We start from the raw sequence: 7,090 nt of genomic DNA on the forward strand, positions 1-7,090 counted from the left end.
CTGCTGAAGTTTTCACACTTGATATAAAAAAAAAATTAATGAGGGAATGAGAAGGGAGGGAAGAACTGCATAAGTGAGGTTCAGGCCTTGGCCTCCCAGGTGACTCAAAAAGCTGAAGAATCCTCTCTTCTCTCATACTCAGAGAATGCTTAATTCTGTTATGTGAAGTGCAAGGACTTCATTTTATAACTTGACTTCAGAGACTCTGCTGAGAAGTGATCCCCCTCAAACAACTGAAAACCTAAAGCTGATACTTCAAAACACTGAAGAAGGGCCCTAACTATGTTGCTGAAGGAAAAAAAAGGAGAAAGTGGTCATCAGTCAAGTTTTACAGAAAATTGCTGGAGGTACCTGCCTCCCTCAGCAGGATCTGGGGCAGGAATTTGAGTAGCTGGAGAATGGGATTTAGGTCATATGCTATTTCAGTACTTCACTGTCAGATGGAGTAGGGACCTTCCCCCTAAAACATCTAATAGGACAAGACCCCAGCTATACATGCTGGTGGTATTCAAAGGCTTTTAGCTTCTCGTGTGCCCCTGCAGGCCTCCCTGCAAGGTATCCCAGATTCTGCAGCTCAGTGACTGAAGACTTTGTTCTCTGACATTCATCATTGATACATTTAAGCCCTTCTTCAGATCTCAGCTTTAGAGTTTAAATCACAGTTCTCAAGCAAATTTGGCATTATAAAGTTAATCCTCCCTGAAAGCAGCTTTTCAGAAAAAGACCTGAGGGTCCTGGTAGACAACAAGCTGACCATGTGCCAGTAATGTGTCCTTGCAGCAAAGGAGGCCAGCTGCATACTAGACTGAATTAGGATGAGAATTTCCAGCAAGTTGAGGGAGGTGCTCTTTCCTCTCTATTCATCCCCGATGAGAAAAATCTGGAGTTGTGAGTCCAGTTTTGTACTTCCCACCACATGAAAGGGCCTGTCCAGAGCCTGTATAGCATTAGTTATCTGTTTTAAAGCAAGCTCCACTTTGCCAACAGGTAATAAAACCTAATTTTTTCAATTCTAGATAGCAAATATTAAAGAAGGATGAAAAATGGATTATGCTGTTCTGCAAACAGAAGTATGCTCTTCTCAGAGGCTAGACTTAACAACACTATGGAAAAAAATGCTTTGCTCAAAAAAGATGTAGATAACATCCAGAACATTACAACACACCTCCTAAGGCAGAAGAAAACTGCATTAACTTAATGATTTGCTAAGAAATCTGAAAACTGTTCTATCACTGCAAAGGACACAGATTTTCACAAGAATGTCCCCAGTTCCAACCTATATGAAGTCTATCAGATAAAGTAAATCCTTGACCAGTTCAAATTTCTTTTATGTAAGTTCAAAAATGTTGAGACATAAGTAGAAAGTCAAATCGGAATGGCCCTGAAGGGAAATTACTGTTATGCATTTATCTTGACTCCAGCTACTATTTTTCATTTTACTGCATCCTGAGTCCAATATTTACCTTTATATATGATTAGATACTACAGATATTTACTTAAAAGCAAATGATTGCAAGGCATACTGTGAGATTTTAAGCAACTGAAATGCTACTGACATAAAAAAAGTCACACAGGCACAAATGTTTAAGTTTAAAACATTTTGCATTTTATCTTCTGCCTCTTTTTCATCTCCCTTGCCTAAGAGGAATTTGCCAAGTCTGTGCAGGAGAGAGAAATAACCTCAAAATCCAATTATGATTTCATAGGTCAAGACATCTGTCTACTGAAACATCAAGTTTTTTATTCCCTGAGTCAGCTGATAAAGGACAAGCAATGACATTATTTTCTTATAAGCAATTTTTAGAAAGACCTAATAGACAGGGTTTGTCTTCTGAAATTTTGAACAAGACTCTTAAAATAGTAGTCCAAATTTATTTCAATAGATCATTCACTAATACCTGATAGAAGCAGATCCAAACATCCAGGGTGCTTTAGGCCTGCTTCTAAGTAGGTAATATGATTATCATTAAAAGTACCCAAACAGAAAGAATAGTAAAGATCTTTTTAGGTCACTTGCCTTTAGAACAGACAGATGCTGGAGCTCAGGACGCCTTAAAGCTTATACAAAAAGACTGCAAACCATTTTAGTGTAAATTTTTGGCAAATGGCAAAAAGCAGTATCTGAGACACGGAATACAAAATAATTTACATTCATGTGACAGTCTTACATAATAAATAACAGAAGTATGTTAGCCACAAATAATCTCATTGCTGATGACCATTTGAATGTTTCTCTCTAATTAGCAAGCAGTGTCCAAAGCTGTTTATAAAGAACAAGCTGTTAAAAACATCAAGAAAATAGACTTTTTGGTGAAGTGCCCACATACCATTTTAATAGCACTGTAATAACACCATACAGAAACTACTAAATTCATGTATTTTAAAACTTCTACAAGGGTTATGAAATACTCTTGTACAGAATAATGCTCCTATACAATATTTACAACATATAAAATGTTGCGATTGCACCCTTCTTTACAGTAATATATTATCAGGAGAGCTAACAAGCTGTAGATGACATAAACCAGTGTGGGTTCCAAAGTATATCAGAAAATATATATATCTTCTTTTATATATATATATAAAAAAAGGGGAAAGCCCAGTCTATCTGAAAAATAACGAAACCAAATGTGGCTTTTTGCCTAAACAAATCTGAGTGTCCAAAGAAGGATCACTTCTTTCCAGCACTAAAGTCATTAAAAATGTCAGCAGAGGTCCATGAGTAAAGTGACAGAGGTCACAGATGCAGCAGACACTGCAAGTTTCTCTATTTTCCTTCCTCCCTAGTCATTTCATGAACAAAAAGGGCATCATCAGAATGCCACAGCCAGCGGAAGCAGCAGCTTCTTTTGTATTGAGCAGGTATAAAGTGATTGTAAAGAGCGAAATGGTCAGGCTTTTAACCCACACTTACTTTCCAGTCTTAAAATTTCTCCAAGCATTTCACACCAAGTTGAAATAAATGGCACTTGCTATAACCTAGGCTGATGTTGTGAGGACTTGTTTAACAGCAAAGCAGCCAGATATAGTTCTACTGGACATGATCAATAGGGGTGTATTACCATGCATATTCTGCATTTCAAGCTAAGGCATATTCATGTAAGCACTTACAGATCTCTAATATTCTTATGTCAACACTTGTAAAGCACTGAATGCACCTGTTGCATACAGTTTCCTCAGTGAAGATCCTCTGAGCAATGCCAGTGACAACACTTTGGGATATCTACCAGTCATACAGCTGTTTTGTACTGAGTCATTCCCACCGTGCTCCCACTGAAGCCCTCACAGCCTGCCCTGCTACTCTGCCCTTGTGAGACCCCACCTGGAGTGCTGCATCCAGCTCTGGGCCACCCAACATAGGAAGGACATGGAACTGTTGGAGCAGAGGAGGGCTGCAAAGTTGAAAAGGGGACTAGAGCACCTCCCCTGTGAAGATGGGCTGAGAAAGTTGGGGCTGTTCATCCTGGAGAAGAGAACATTGTCTGGAGACCTCGTAGCATCTCTGCAGTATTTGAAGGGAGTTTCAGGGAAGCTGAAGAGGGACTCTTCAGCAGGAATTGTGGTGACAGGACGAGTAGTAGGTCCAAATTGAAAGATGGGAAATTTAGGTTAGATATTAGGAAGAAATTTTTCACTGTGAGGGTGGTGAGACATTGGAACAGGTTGCCCAGGCAGGTTGTGGATGCCCCAGCCCAGGCAGTGTTCAAAGCCAGACTGGATAAGGCCTTGAGCAGCCTTGGTCTAGTGGGAGGTGTCCCTGCCTATGGCAGGGGCAGTTGGGACTATGTGATGTTTAAAGTCCATTCCAACCCCTTAACATTCTATGGTTCTATGATTCTATGATGATATGATTAAAATTACTTAGCTCTTAATCTGCTCATCTCTGAGGTCAAAATGGATGTTGCATATGGTCACTTCAAGAATGACAGGACTGATACCTTTGAATCCCCCACTTCTGTCCATGGTCAAAGGACTATTCACAGACTGCAAAGACAAAAGAGATCATTACAGTTTTTTCAGAACAGTCACACAGAGAAATGCAGAGGAAAGTCCAGCAAACCAGTCCGATACCAGCAGTGACTCCGTGAAAACAAAGTCCTCTAGGGTCCTGTTCCAGGGGGATAAAATACAGGAAGTGCCGCAAAAGATGCTGGCATAAATGAGAAATGCTCTCCTGCATTTATTTAGCACCACTTCTTGTTGTGCCACTCCTTGTTTATGACGTATTCATTTCCTCTTCTGCTTTTTTATTAGCATCCAGTACCACCCTCCACTGAGTCCAAGGATATAGGGAAGGCAAAAAAACAGGTTTCTGCACAAGAATAAATGGTGTTTGGAGGTCTGAACAAGAGAGAAATGGGAATCCAAATATTTCTTCTGATCATTTTTATCAATCCTAACAAGCCATAAGGAAAACCTCTAATCCAGTCTTCCCACTAGAATCTCATTGATCTTTATGCTGTCAGTCAACATAAACCTAACATTGGGTAGAACACATCTGCTGAGACAGAGATACTAATTTATAAAGTAGTGACCTCACTTCCTATTAAAATCACTGGAGTGAAACAAGCACTATTTCATCCTGAAAAGGATGTCCAAAATAAGTCAGATTAATCTTATCCTAAAATTACCTATTTCTTTCCACAATGCTTGAAGAGAGCTGATGGCAGCCAATGTAGGCAGACACATACATGCAGATGAATGTCAGACTGTGATGCTGATTTATTTACAGTGACAGTACTGATCTGACCTGATACAAAGGTTGCAGATGAAGCAGATTTTCACTACCATCTGAAATTCTTCTGTTGTTTACAGGCCTCTATGCCAACATAACTAAGAGTCAGGCATCTCAGCAGGAACATGCCTCTAGCCTCTAGGTCCGAAACGGGCATCCAGAGGGGGCAGAACGGAAAAAGAAATAGTGGCAGCTGCCGCTGCCTTGCTTAGTCTGCTAGAGGAAATTTTAGGTCTGTTAGAGAGGGATGCCACTAGTGCATTGCTGCACTTTTAGTCATGGGGAGCTGCTGCAATGCCAGACTCAGAAGATCCCTTGCTAAACCATTAACTGTGTTTCCTGCAGGTACAATTCTCAGTTATCTTTTTTCAACAGCTGCCTCACCCTTTCAGCAGATTTTCAGGAATTGGTGGGACAGTAGTGGGTACCTCTAATCCTGTTGTCCTGTAAGATACAGACCATAGTGGGAGAAAAGTATTACTGAAAGTCACGTGGATTAAGGTTCAGGACCTGGACATTCATCATGCCACAATAATTTGCAGAGTTACTAAAAAGCTGGTAAGGAAACAATCCCTGTTGTGTGGCAAGTTCTGTCTGTCCCCAAACTGCAATTTTTTTCTTGACTATGATTTTCACAGAACAAGGGTCATAAGACGTGAGCTTGAGTATCTCTGTGAAATGCATGTATTTGAGGATGCTTCCTTCCTCCCATTACTTGGCTTTTCAGCCTTTCTGGGCACTAATATTCTCAGAAAAAAACCCCAGTGTTGGGTCAGAAGAGCTATTTCAGTGCCCTCCAGGATCCAGTAGAGTAAGACAAATACAGATGCCTTCACCACACCCCAAAGGTGCGCAGCCCTTACAAGCACAGAGAGGATCAATCTGAATTTTTACTGAAAGGCAGTCTGCTGGCTCTAGCTGAAAAAAAAAAAAAAGCAAACTGGCCACCAGAATCAAACAACCCTTCTGGGACTGCAGTGAAAACCACGAAATGGCAAAGCAGAAAACACAGAAACAGCCCTTTCACGTCAACCCATAGGCCCCTGCTAAGTAAACCAGTTTTGAAAATGGAAATCTTTTTTACAAGTATATCACCGCATATTCAACATAAACATACTTTGAGATATCCTTATTTCTTTTTCCTGTATTCAGGACTACTCCCCACTAAGGACATAATGACTGCAGTGCTCCAAAAGTCACAGATTGTCTAATTATCTTCAATTCATATGTTTGTTAGAGGCTCACAAAAATCTGTGACATTGGAAGACACTATGGAAAGACACCATTTCAATAATTGGAAGGATCATTGGAGCAGTATTATAGTAATTTCAAAGGAACAGAGCACAAAATAATGGTGTTGGGATATGGGGGCGTGTAGTTTTTCATTCACCCTTTCTCTTTACACAGCAATAACCAGCATAAGATCAAAAATATAAAATCCTTCCCTCCTCAACACATCAATAACACGTATCATGAATCATTTTTGCAATGTCTGCTGGTCATGTTTAGTTCTGTAATCACTTCCATTTTATTTTACTTTTTCAAAGCAGGAAACATCAGCTTGTTTCATATATTGGAGACTATGCATTAAGTCCCCAAGAAAATAGAATTCTAAACCCCACCAAAGTAAACAGAAAAAATCCACTGATTTCTCTGAAGGCCAGAACTTCCTACAAAATCTTTGGGTTTCAGTTAAATTTTCAAGGTTTCCTGGACTTCTGAAGACCCAAAACCATAGTCTCCTTCATCTTTATCCATTATCTTTCATATGATTTATGCTAAAAATGCTCACAGCTGCCTCAATTCAGTTTTTAAGTATTCTTTGTGCAGGTAAATGCAACATGAATCTACAATCAAAGCAGAATCTGTTCTCAGTGCTAGTTACCACTTTTCATCATTTTAAAGCGCCAAAAAACATATATACTCTCTCTCCAAAATAAAAAAATATCAGATAATGGCATGCAGGAAAAGACCAGTTCTAGGCAAGAGATTTTGTGTTGTCTTGGAGTTACAACATCATCTTCCTGTTGTTTGAGTCTCATGTAGTGATTCACCTTTTACCTTTGCTCAACCTATCCCCACTTGTTCCCTCCCCCCTTTCCTTCCTCTCCTTTATACAGATGTGTAAAAGCAACCCAGTCCTAATAACATAAAATGTGCTGGTTTACATGTTATGCCAGCAAGCCTGTGTGGCTTCATTTTCCCTCCAAATATGGGCAAGCCACCTTTTTTATGTGCACTCTTTTTATAAAAGTGATCATTCTGAAAAATAAAACATTCATTACTGCTTTGAGTTAAACATGTCACAGTATGTATTAAAAGCTCATCTACATTGGAAAGTGCTTCCCTCATGCC

Source organism: Corvus hawaiiensis, chromosome 3, assembly GCF_020740725.1.
Source record: "Corvus hawaiiensis isolate bCorHaw1 chromosome 3, bCorHaw1.pri.cur, whole genome shotgun sequence".
Classification (NCBI taxonomy): Eukaryota; Metazoa; Chordata; class Aves; order Passeriformes; family Corvidae; genus Corvus; species Corvus hawaiiensis.